The sequence below is a fragment of the Cryptomeria japonica genome, chromosome 10 (assembly GCF_030272615.1).
Source record: "Cryptomeria japonica chromosome 10, Sugi_1.0, whole genome shotgun sequence".
NCBI classification, from domain to species: domain Eukaryota; kingdom Viridiplantae; phylum Streptophyta; class Pinopsida; order Cupressales; family Cupressaceae; genus Cryptomeria; species Cryptomeria japonica.
In genome coordinates, this window is record NC_081414.1 from 400,727,231 (window position 1) to 400,741,704 (window position 14,474).

A 14,474-nucleotide genomic window follows, 5' to 3' on the forward strand; every position below is an offset into this window, starting at 1 on the left:
GTACAAAAACATTGAGAAAATACCAAAAACCCTAAACATCAAAAATCTCTTCGAAAAAGAAACAAAAAATCGAAAAACATCAAAATCTTGCAATAACATGTCTCGCAAGAATCAAATATCCTAGTAGCTATCCAACAAACACTTCACACAAAGTTAAACAAAGGATACAACTATCTTGTCAAAACATTTGCAATCAAGCTGATCAACTATCTAATCTATCGAATCACTATCAAACTATCAATGTGAACAACATTTTGTCTAAAACAAAATCGGTACACTCGAAACCAGACAGGTTAGTCTTAAACGAGGTCCAAAACTTCTGAAACTAGACATTATCAAAATCACATCAAGCAATCACACAAAGATACAAATCAGTACGGTTGCTACATTTTGTTCTAGTTGGTTTTATCTTTTATCAAATTGGCGAAGATCATGTTTCTAGCTACTCAAGGATGTCCGAAAAGTGACTAGAGGTGCCGTGATGGGCACGATCCTTTTTCTTTGTTTGTTGTTTGTGGTTTGAACCAATAAAGTTCTAGGGTAATAGTTCTAGTGGGTGTCTTTTATTGGTACGTTCATTTGGCAAGTGCCCCATGCAGGATAATTATGCTTGTGACTACTGCACATACCTCGACCCCTATTGTTATTCCCAGAATGGAGGGTTCATTCCTTGCTTGCTATGTGTTTGTTTCTTTGCAATGAGATATCTATACATCTTGGTTCCTCATACCCTGATGTAATAAGCTTCATTGTTACATAATCAGGCTCGATGAAAATGTATTGCATTATGAATAAGGACAAGAAGACTATTCACCATCAATCAAATCATCATCATATCATTTCAATTCATACCAATTATTCCTAATCTCATCATGTTGATTGTCTCTTCAGATCATTCTGTCATCAATTATTTTCCTTCTTGAATCAACCTTTTCAATTCTTTCCAATCATTCATTTCATTTAATAACATCTCTCTCATCACTTAATTTCAATCTTTTCATCTATAATTCTATCATTTTCTCATATTAACTATTCTATCTATCAATCAATTATTCTGCATTATATATCATATTTTGATCTATCATTTGTCTTATACAAGATTATTCCTTCTTGAAACTAGACACGATCATCTATCATTTGTCTTATACAGGATGTATCCTTCCTAAAACTAGACGTTTTGATCATTTTTGTCCTATACAGGATGTGTCCTTCCTGAAACCAGACTTTATCTTTATCAGATCAATCCTATCAATCTTATCTACAAATCATTCTAACCATTTCTTTTCTCTAATCAAACTCGTTCGTGTCACCAAGTTAACCATTCTTCCATCTCTCATCTAACATCCTTCTTGTTTCGAGAGATCATTCATGTCATCAATGCATAAACAATCTCTTGAGGGGGCATTATACCCTAGTGTCACCGGGGCATATTGGGGCATAAGTTTTTTATTTTCTTTGAAACAATGTCATTTCGACATTGTCTCAAAGAGGGGAAAATATAGACACCTAAAAAAATGTCTCATTGATCATGTTCTAATTATTTGTCCTATTAGTTAAATAATTCTTTAATTCTTTAATTAATATTAATCTTATTCTTCTGAACTAAATTAATCATCATCATCTATCTTACTAACTATTGAATTCTTATCTATTAATTAATTTATCAACAAACCCGATATCTCAATTATTAATTAAATATCAGTTATTTAATTAATTACAATTCATTACTTAATTAAATAATCTTTATTATTTCATTAATTTAATTTCTTATGTTTAAATAATTTCATTTAGATTAGTTAAATTAATTAATTAAATTCCTCCAATTCCCCAAATTATAATTCCACTTAATTCCATCTAATTTCATTTCATTTTCTCCCAAATTTGAATTTCATATCATTTCATCTAATTCCAAATTATCAAATTCACATTTCACCAAATCTGAATTTTAGTTAATTTCATGTGCATTTCAGCATTCAAATGACCAAATTCAAATCCAAATTGAAAATGAAAATCAAATTCAATTTCAAATTCCTACAACACATGCAAAATCAGAACTAATTGATCAAATCAATTGTCTAATCAGTTAGCTCAGTTAACTCATCAATCATCTTTTTTTAACTCAAAATCAACTTTTTATGACCAGTCCATCAATTCAGCCATCTCCCTAGTCTATTCAGTTCATTGATCAATCAAATGAGTTTACTAGGCAATCTATTGAGTTCACTCTCCAATCAATCCTATTAACAGATCAATCTATTGAGTTAACAAATCAATCATGACTAGTTCACTGATCAATCAATTTTAGTTATCTATCAATCAACACTTGAGTTCTATTTCTCACCCCCTTTGTGTTGAAAATCTATAAATACAAGATTATTTTCTTCAATTGAATCTAGCTTTTTAGAATAACAGAATCAAAGTCTTGAAAGTATTTGTATGTAGGAAATTGGTGCAATACCTGAGAGCCACCAAACACTCAAATTGGAGAAGCACAATGGAAGCAAAGATGCAGAATGAGGGAGTTTCATTTATTTGAATTTATTTCTTATTTCGTATTGATTTTCATTGATCATGTTTGTTTGTTTGTTAATTAGTTGAGAATTGGTGATTCATTCTTATTTTCTAATTAGCTTAATAACACATGAAATTCAGGTGTAGAAACATAAAGTATAACAACATATTCTCATGAATATGAATGAATGTCTCTCCATACCAACAACACCTATGCAATAGATATGTATTATGACCATCAACCGCTTGTTGATGATGATAACATTTATGAAGATAAAGAAATAGATCCAAATTCTTGGAGACATAATTTTGATACAAGGACTTGCATGATATGAACGACACCTCCTCCTGATGAAGACAAATACCTTTGTCTCAGGTATCCACACTTGATAGACTGGGAGCAATATGACCAACCACATCTTGATTGGTTTGAAAATGATGTGGCTATAGCAGAATTCCTAGGTGCTCAAGATGGATTTCCCTATGATGATCACAAAGTTGGATTTGCAATAGACTTGGACAAGACAACATATTTTGGAGAGGCAAGTTCCATTTCTACAGATGTGGAAGAAGATGAAAATACAAGCAAGAGTAGACTAGATGACCTCCCTATTGACCAAGAAAGGTCAACATTGCTTGTTGAAAAAATAGAGGAAGTCAATATTAGAGATACTGAAATTGTATATAAGATACACTTGGCTCACTCTCTCAAACCAAAGGAAAAAGAAAAATTCATCCATTTCTTCAACCAAAGATTGATAATCTTTTCTTGGTCATATGCTGATATGCCAGGACTAGATCCAAAACTAGTGCTACCTCACTTACCACTACTGCTGGGAACAAAGCCATACAAACAAAAACTTCATAAGACGCATCCACAAATTGATTTTCTAGTAAAGGTGGAATTACATAAGCTGTTAGATGTGGGTTTCATAAGACCCATAGATTATGCAGAATGGACTTCAAAGTTAGTACTCATGACTAAACCCACTAGGGGCATTAGAATTTGCACAAAATTTGGGGACTTGAACAAGTCTTGTCCCAAGGACGACTTCCTGCTCCCCAACATAGAGATGATTGTGGTCTTAACTGCTAGACATTAAATTCTATCACTCATGGATGGTTTCTCTATCTATAATCAAATCGAAATTACACCTGAGGACTAACATAAAAGAAAATTCACTTGACCCTAGGGGACATATTGTTGGAACATGATGCCATTTGGCCTCAAGAATGCTAGTGCCACTTATCAGAGGGTGATGAAAACCTTGTTCCATGACATGACACACAATATTATGGAGGACTATGTTGATGACTAGCTAGAAAAGATCATAACCAGGGAAGATCATCTTGATGTTCTTGCCAAGATTTTTGACAAACTTGAACAATACAATGTCAGGTTCAATCCAAAGAAGTGCGTGTTTGGTGTAGCAAACGATAAAATTTTGGGTTTCATTGTATCCAACAAAATAATAGAGGTGGATCTCACAAAATTCAAAGTCATTCTATAAATGCCAGCACCATCGACACTTAAACAGTTAATGAGCTTACAAGGAAAATTGCAATCTATCAGACACTTTATAGCACAATTGGTAGATAAGTGCCAACCATTTCAACACCTTATCAATAAAGGTGTTTAGATGGACAAATCAATGTCAAGAAGCATTCTAGACATTGAAATAATACCTCTTGCCAATACCGGTACTAGTTCCACCAACGCCAGAAAAACCTTTGCTACTATAGATCTCAACAACAAATTCCTCTTTGAGAGCACTCTTGGCACAACATGATGACCAAGGAAAAGAAAGAGCCATTTATTACATCAATAGAACACTAGTGGGATATAAACACAATTATGGGATACAAACACAATTACACTCCCCTAGAGAGAGCATGTTTGGTAGTGATATTTTCATAACAAAAGCGTAGACACTACATGCTTAGTCACAAGATTCAACTCATTGCACACTTTTACCCACTCAAATATGTCTTGAGTAGAGCTGCACTAACAATAAGGTTGGCCAAATGGGTCATGATCTTAAGCGAGTTTGATATTGAGTATGTTGATAAAAAGGCAACAAAAGGCCAAATCATAGCTAATCAATTGGTAGAAGATCCTGTGCAAGATGGTCATCCATTATTAGTAGACTTTCCTGATGAGTTTGTGTTCACACTAACAACATCAACAACCTAGAAGTTATACTTTGATGGTTCCTACACTAACCATGGGGTAGGTGTTGGAATTCTCTTTATCACTCCTTAGGGTGATTCAATCCCAAATTCTTATAGAATAAGTTTCCCATGCACCAATAATATTGCTGAATGTGAAGCACTTATCATAGGACTTCACACTACCCCACATTGGAGATTAACAAAATTACATGTCTATGGAGACTCGCAGTTCATTGTCAATCAGGTCAATGACGATTATAACACCAATGATATGATAAGCTAATGCCTTATAAAAAAATGGTTGAATAATTCAATCAACACTTCAGTCATATAACTTTTGAGCAAATTCCTAGACAACAAAATAAATCAACAGATGCCATGACAACTGTAGGATCCCTTCTAGACATGCCAAATAATGTAAGTCAGTTTGAGTTCATGGTGGAACAACTAATGGTGCTAGTGTATGAAATCCCATCTTTTGAATATGTATGCATGGTCAAGGGTCCTGAATCACCATGGTACAATGAAATCTATGCATACCTACATGACCGATACATGTCTCTTGATCTTTCTCAAAATCAACAGGAAACTCTCATACGTCAGGCATCTAGACATGTTATCATTGCTGAAACTTTGTACATAAAGAGCTTAGATGGAACCCTTCTTTGATGTCTAAATTCTAAAGAAGCATACTTAGCCATGAAGGAGGTTCATTATGGAGTTTGTGGCGTCCGTGCTAGTGGCCCTGTATTGGCAAATAAACTATTGAGAATCGAGTATTATTGGCCAACCATGGAAAATGATGCCTATAAATATGTACAAAAATGCAGACAATGCCAAATATATGGAGACTTAATTCATGCACCTGCTCAAGATCTCCAACCAATCATTTCACCTTGGCCGTTTTCACAATGGGGACTAGACCTTGTAGGGAAAATCAACCCTACCTCCTTTAATGGACACAAGTTCATTCTGACAACCACCAAGTATTTCACCAAGTGGGTTGAGGAAATTTTTCTCACTTATACCATTGGTAAGCAGATAGAAAAATTCATTCTCAATTACATCATTTGCCAATATGGAGTCCTAATGTGCATAGTTATTGATAATGGCCGCCCATTCAAAAATCAGGAGGTGCACAAAATTTGTGACCAATTTCATATCTAACATTGTTTTGGAACTCCCTATTACCCTCAAAGTAATTGACAAGAAGAGGCAACCGATAAAACAATCCTAAAAATATTAAATAAAATTGTTAATGAAGCAGAATGAGACTGGCATCTTTAGTTGAACCCGACACTGTGGGCTTACAGAATAGGTTTTCACACTACAACGGGAGCTACACCATACTCTTTGGTCTATGGATCAAAAGCAATTTTGCATACTGAGGTGGAGATACCATCTCTAAGAGTCTCCTTGAAGAACACCATATCAGAAGAGGATCACAAAATTGCAAGATTACAGGAGATGGAAATGGTAGATGAGAAGCATTAGAGCACATTGAATTATCTGCAAGGCTACCAAAATAAACTTAAAAGGAGCTATAACAAGAGAGTAAGACCATGATGCTTTGAGGTAGGGGATCTATTTCTCAAGGAAAACCAAAGAAATCTAGCAGAGCGAGAGTGACTAGGTAAATTTGAACCTAACTGGTTGGGTCATTTCATAATAACTAAGGGCATTGGTAATGGGGTAGATCATTTAACAACAATGCAAGGGGATTCACTCCCTAAACCCATAAACACCATGCATCTCAAAAGATATTATGTCTAATGGCTTGGTAGTTTAGGTTTATTTTGCATTGAATATCATTTTACACTACATTTCATGAATTTACTAGCTGCATTTCATTGCTTGCACATTGCATCACATTTGCATATAGCTGCATCAATAAAGCAAGGAAATTGTCTTAGTTGATCACCTATTTACATTTTAATGGGTCAAGGATGATCTCATTTCTTAGATATTCATTCCTGAAGTTTTTCAAGCCTAAGGTCACTCATTTTCAACATTACCTTGCGATTAGGCTTTGTTTATGGTTGCATAGAGGTCACCTAAGTCTATCCATTTCTATATCTTATACATTAATCATTTTCTCTAGATCATTGTAGATACCTGGTTGATCATGTGGCTAGTGAAAAATCTAAAATTCTACTTCAACACTACTATAATCGTCATTCCCATGTAAGTTTCATTACTTACAAGCCAATGCAAGAGTAAAAAAGACAGAGCTATATTTACATATCTATTAAAAGACCAAGACAAAAAAGAAAAGAGCAAAGAAAAATACAAGAAAAATCATGCAAAAAAGTTCATTAAGATGCTTGGCTATGGGAACATACGAATAACTCCATCAAGGCTATGGATGCATATTGACAATGGAGCAATATTCAAGAGATTATAGTGATAACCTCATCAAGGCTATAGATGTCTGGTGGCAATGAGGATCTATCCAGGATTGTTTTAAAGTTAGGATAACTCATGTATCTTGTCATGTAGGATTCTAAAGGTCTCCAATGATCACAAGAATTAGAATAAACCAATTGCACACACATAGGCAATGACATACCTAAAGTTTCAAGAATCAGTGGGGAAGTTTTCCACGTCTCCATTTACAAATCCTAATCACTTGGTGGGTTAATTTGGGTCCTCTGAGGGTTCTCGAGAATAGATTAAACCCTTATCTTTGGAATGTTTTGCACCCTCAATCCAATCAGTGTATTACAATGTGATAAGCGAACATAATCACCCTTATTCGAATAAGAAAATGCATTATCATCCTGCATATTGCATTACAAAAATTTCATGTCTAAATTCCATTATCTCCAAGTGCATTGTAGCAAGAATTATATCATAGTAAATCTACATATTGGGGGCATGCCTAAAAAAATCCTAAAAATCATAAAAAGTCCTGAAAAAATCCTAAAAATCCTAAAAAAGTTTTGAAAAAATCCTAAAAATCAAATAAAGTCTTAAAAAAATCCTAAAAACCAAATAAAGTCCTAAAAAAACCCCTAAAAATCAAATAACGATCCTAAAATAATCTAATGAAAAAAAATCAAATACGATCTTGGAAAAGGTACCAAAACATTAAAATGATTACGAGAAAACACCTAAAAAGCATAAAATGTCATGAAAAAAGAACATAAAAATTGAAAAATCAACAAAATTTGCAATAAAATGTCTTGCACAAATCAAACACCCTAGCAAATATCCAGTAAACACTTCACACAAAGCTAGCAAAGGATAAATTATCTTATGAACATTTGCATCCAAATCGATCAAGCTGTATTATCAATAAGATCAACGAACCCTATTTATCATCTTGTCTTAAACATGGAAGGGTACACTCAAAATCAGACAGATCGGTCTTACACAGGGTATTCAATCTCTGAGAATCAGACATATCAACCATCACGTCAAGCAATAAAAAAAAAGGCATAGATGAGTATGACTTGGATTTTGTCCTAGTTAGTCTTTATCTTTTTATCATTTGGTGATATATCATGTTCCTATGCTACTCAAAGATGTCCGCGAGCGACTAGAGGAGCTAAGATGGCCATGATCTCTTTCTTTGTTTTCTGTTTGTGGTGTGAACCAATGAAAACATGGGGCAATGTTGCCTTGGGTGTTTGTGTTGGTACATTCATTCGACAAGTATCCTATGCAAAAATGAAATAAAGGATAACTATGCTTGTGACTATTGCACATACCTCGACCCTCAATGCTACACCTATAATGGAGGGGTTCGCTCCTTGTCTACTTAGTGTTTGTTTTTGCAATCAAATATCATTCACACCTTGGTTCCTTATACCCTAGTGTACAAAGCTCCATTGGTACATAATAAGGCTCAATGATGAATATGTTGCGCTAAAAATAAAGGCACAAGAAGTCGTGGTTATATCTTTTCCAATCTATTTATCTCAGCTATACTTCAATCTCAAATCATTTCCTCACATCAACTATTCTATCAATCAATCAATTCTATTTCCTAATATTCTTCACTTTCATAATTTCTTCATCATTCATCCAACTTTCATCTATCATTTGTCTTATACATGATGCATCCTTCTTGAAACTAGAGATTTTGATCTATCTTTGTCTTACATAGGATTTATCCGTATTGAAACTAGATGTTTTGATCATCTTTGTCTTATACAAGATTTGTCCTTCCTGAAACCAGACTTGATCTTTATCAAATCAATCCAATCAATCCTATCAAATCAATCTAATCAATCTAATCAATCCAATCAGTATAATCGATCAATTAATCAATCTTTAAATCATTCTAACCATCTCTTCTATCCAATCAAACTCATTTGTGTCATCAAGTTAACCATTCTTCATCTTTAATCTAGCACTCTTTGTCTTTTGAGAGATCATTCTTGCCTTTAACGCACAAACAATCTCTTGAGGGGGCATTATACCCTAATATCACCAAGGCAAGAAATTTTGAAAATATTCTTTGAAACAACGTTGTTCCAACATTGTCTCAAAGAAGGGCAAATGTAGAGAGCTAAAATTATCGCATCAATAACACACTAATTAGTTCTCTTATTAATAAAAAAATTTCTTTTTTTTAATTAAGCTAATTATTATTCTTCTAAATTAATTTAATCATCACGCTTCAACATTACTAATTATCCTATTTCTATCTTCTTAATCAATTAATCATTTAATCTCTTTTTATATTAATTAAATATTTATTATTTAATTAAATTCAATTTCTAATGATTAAATAATTTCTTTAAATTATTTAATTAATTCATTCTTTACGAATTCAGAAATTCAAAAATCCCCAAATTCTAATTTCAATAAATTTCAATAAATTACATGTGCATTTCACTTTTCGAAAATCCAAATTCAACCAAAATGAAAATGATTTGAATTTCATGTAAAATTCCTACAACACACGTTGAAAATATAATTGGCACTGACTTTCAGTCTGACTGAGCAATGAATTCAATCAACTAAGTAATCAAATCTGTTAACTCCTCAATTAACTCAGTTAACTCCTCAATCACCTTTTTCAACTCCAAATCAGCTTTTTGGAACAAATCAATCAATTCAGTTAGCAGATCAATCAATTCTATTGAATTCACTGATCAATCTAATTAGTTCACTAATCAGTTGGCTCAGTTGACTCATCATCAAATGAGTTCAACTCCCAATCAGTTTTGTCTCAACCAATCTCCACCATTGATCAATTCTATTCCAGAATGCATCTCTACCGTCCATTCTTCTTCCTGAGAATCTATAAATTGAGCATCCATTCTCCCAATTTTCTTAGTCACAAACTTCAAATCTTTGTGCCAATTTGCAGATTAATCAAAGCAACACTGAGAGCCAACATTACACAGAGAAGAGAAATACAATGAAAGCGAAGATGCTATTAGGGAGTTTTTCATTATTTCATTGACAAAATTGCTAATTAGTTAGGATATTTTGTGATTTCCCTTACTCTAATTAGCAATATTTCTGATGATTTTTGACATGAAAACACTTTGATTCCTTTCCTTTATATCTCTCAATGTGAGGGATAGGTCACACCTCCTCATTATGTATGCCCTTTAGCAAGAGACACACCCTTTCACCATTAGCACCCTTTGAAAGAGTGGAACTCTTCATTATTTCTACCCTTTGAAAGGAGCACAATCTTTCACAATTAGATCTGCACTTCTTATTCCGAATTGTCTCCCCTCAAATGAGGTTCTCTTCTCCCTTTTATATGTCATGTTTGAGGGAGTCACAACTTTCCATTTCAGGTCTTTTGACTATTCATTAATTTAATTAAATTTTAATAATATTCAATTATATTCTTTTATATTTTAATTTTTTTTTTTAATATTTTTTATTCTTTTCTATTTTAATTTTTTTATTATTTATTATTAAATTTTATTTCAAAGTGGGGACATTACAAATTCTTGGTCAATTGACTCTCACTCATTTTAACAATTTACAAATTTATTTCATCAATTATTTAAATTCTAATATAATAATTTCGCTAAAAGTCCACCATCAAATTAATTTAAAAATATTAAAATTCATTTCAAACTCCCAGTTTAATGAATGTAAAAAAATTAATTAGATTTAAAAGGAAAACAATATTATTCCATATACTTCCTTAAGGATAAATAAAGTTACTTACAGCTAGTTAGTTAAAATATTAAATTTCAATGGTTTTCCAATTATTAGGTTTTACTCATTAAAATTTAAAATTTAAAGTGACCTATACAATTTAACTCTCTATGGGTGAGGATTGAGTCTGATTCATTAAATGGGATTCATTCGTACCCTTGGATTAAAAGATATCCTATCTTGCCCTAAAAATCTCATTTTAGAAAACAAAGAAGTCTTCTTCCCTTTTCGTTGCTCATTTCCTCTTGTAGGTTTGGAAGTCATTGAAGAGGAAAATTGTAGAACTTAGGGTTTGGAATAAATATTTTAGGGTTTATAATGTGAAAATTAGGGTTTTATATAAACATTTTAGGTTTTATAATAGATGTTCAAGTTTTAATTAGATATTTCAGTGTTAAAAAATAGTTGTATAGGTTTTTAATTAAATATTTAAGGGTTTCAAAATAGATTTATAAGGTTCCAATTTGATGTTATAGGGTTAAAAAGTGTTTTAAGGTCTCAAAATAATTGTTTAGGGTTCGAATTGTATTATTTAGGGATAATTTTTTTTAGGGTTTCAATTTGACATTTTAGGGTTAAAAATATTTTTTTAGGGTTTCAATTAAACATGTTAGGATTTCAAAATAGCTATTTGGGGTTATAAAAAAGTTTTAGGGTTTAAAAATTGATGTTTAAGGTTACAATTCATGTTTAAGGTTAGGACTTCTCCTATGGTGGTTTGTGGCAAAGATATGGTAGAAAATATTGGTTTCTACCAATGTTGTGGGTTGGTGTGCAGATCTGTTGGGTTCTGAACTTCTATCCTTGACCTTCATTTTTGGGTGAGTGAATCTTGGAAGCCTTTGGTTGTTTCTCTGCTAAAGGCTTTTTCCTTGCTTCCTTTACTTCTTTTGTTGATCATCACTTGGTGCTAGGCAAGTTGTGGGCTTGGGGAGTTAACTCTCTCTCGGTCAAACCCCATACACCTTCTTTTAACCCTCTTACCAAACCACTCAATGTGCATCTAGTATGGGTTTTCCTTCCCAATCTTCCCCTTAATTTTTGGGAGAATTCTTGTTACAAGGCCATTGGTAACTCTATTAGCCGATTCTTGAAGGTTGATGATTCCATATCCTCCATGGGTCATTCTACCTTTTCTTGCATTTTAGTCAATATTGACATCTCTATACCTCTATCTGGGGATGTGGTTCTTATGGTTGGGGATAAGCCTTGGATCAATGGTTGGATTATGATTGCTTGCCCTTTCGCTATAAGAGATACTTCTCAACATGTCACTTAGGTTCAGGTTGTTCTCTCTCACACCATAAAGGTGCTACTACCTGGTGGAAAGAAGCTACTGTTGATCATTTGAATTTCACGGCTTCTTATTTTGATGATCTTGATGAATCCTTACATGCGGATGTTGACTCCTCCTAGGATGAGGTTGTGCCTCTTACTGTCTTTGAAACCTGTGCTAGACCCTTGGTTGCTACTGTTGTGGTCTGCTTTGTCCTTGAGGTTTCTACTCTTGTTTCTCTTATTATGCAACAATGGTTTTCTCTTGATTCTATTTCATAACAACCTTCTCTTGCTATAGACATAAATGTTGAGGGGATCTCCCCGCTTGATCCTTCTTATGTTGTTCCTAATAATAGTATTGCTTGGATTGTTGTTAGTCTTCCCCCCTCCTCCCTCCAAACTCCTCCAAGTTGAGTTTTGGGTGTCTCTCCCCACTCTTGAGTTGAGTCCTTTTGGGCTATTGCTGGTTTGGTAGGCCTTTAATAGTGGCCTTTTGACTTGTTGTTAATGGCTTGACCGACTTGAGATTGCTTAGGGCAACACCTTTGTTTTAATAAAAAACATTTTAATGTTTAAAAATAGATATACTATAAACAATTTAAAATATCAGTCAAGAGCTACATATGTTATTAAAAAATACTTGTTTAAAAGATCAAGTCGATAATTGATAAGTTCAACTTGTAGATGTGACAACACTTGCAACATTCTTTTAAAACCATGCGTTGTAATGGGGGTATAAAATTGTTTCTTTTATTCCTAGAGATCCATCCTCAACTTGTCGTTCTCCTTGAAGGTGATGGATCATTGTGCATGTTAGGCCCAATATGGAAATCTAATGTACTAAGAGGGGAGGGGTGAATCAGTACTTCAAAAATTTTCTTTAATAATAACTTTACTGTTATGCATAAACTGAATAGTGCAGTAACATAATATAAAGCTAAAACAAATAGATAACAATCATACATGATTCACTCCATAACACATATATTTTGGTTATGCAGAAAATCTTGGTTAAAGAGAAAAACTGCGGTGGGGATGACACCCACAACTTGACTACTACAATAATAAAGAGTGCTCGGTTAGAGCTACATGTTTAGCTATTTTTGATAGCTTACCCTGTTAGGAGTAACAAGATCTATTAGATCTACCTTGCTAGAGGATTTTACAACACTTAATCTAAATGCTGCACTTGGTTAGAGGCTTTACAATTTATAGACTTGATTAGAGTCTTTTACCCTGTTAAAGGTTTCTCTTACAACTTCAAAAATATTACAATAAATCATTACAAATATCTGCAACTTTACATTTGGAATGTTATAGCAGATTTTATGTGCTCAGAATAGATTACCTTTCTTATAGCATACCTCGGTAACCCATATAGTAACTCGGTAAACCCTTCTATTTACTCTATTCTTTGACTGTTCTCTGAAAACCTTCTCAGTGACTTCTGTGTCTCTATAACAATCTTCTTACACTCATGCACACACACCTTTTGATTCTTAACTCATGCTGTATAAATAGATCTCTTATGTTGGTGATCCATTCATTGCTTCAATCTTACAAATATGATTTATCGAATGAATAACCATGCAAGATATTTCATTGGTTAGATGACCTCAAAATCATACACAATATTTAAGTGCGATTTCCATTGTGATAACGGTTCTATGTACCTCGATCTTGTAACACGTTTTCATAAGTATGTCCAGGTTCAATGAATCTGGTAACATGTTTAACTCAGTGTATATCAACTTGGTGTGTCATCTTTGCTGCTCGGTAGACATGGAATGATACTCGGTAGAGAGCTCGGTGTAAACTACGCTCTGAGACTACTTTCTTCTGTAATTGACTAGACTGTGCATACCGACTGAATATCTTAGTAGTAGTAACCGACTAGAGTATATAGAATAACTTTGAACATAAAACTAATGGCAACTTGATAAGTAGTAACAATCTCCCCTTTTGACATTAGTTGAGATGTTTGACAAAAACTACTTTCAAAGTTATAACTCATTAGTCTATATACTTGCAAAATTTGACTATACTGATAGTATATACAGTAGTCAATGAAATAATATATCCAGATATACTCCCCTTATCAATATACTTGTACAAAACTCTGATTTTGCATGATCGATGATCAATGTTCTGTGTGCTGCTCTTGATCTTTGCTTACTGTCCTGTTCACTGCTCTTGGATACTCTGCTTGCTCTGCTCGGTATACTCCCCCTGTATACTATACTCCTTTTATTTGATACTTTGAATACTACAGTCCCCCAATACTATATCATATCACTCCCCCAATACTATATCATATCACTCCCCCTTTTTGACAAACATAAAAACTTAATTACCATTTGGGGGTGGTAACTGGT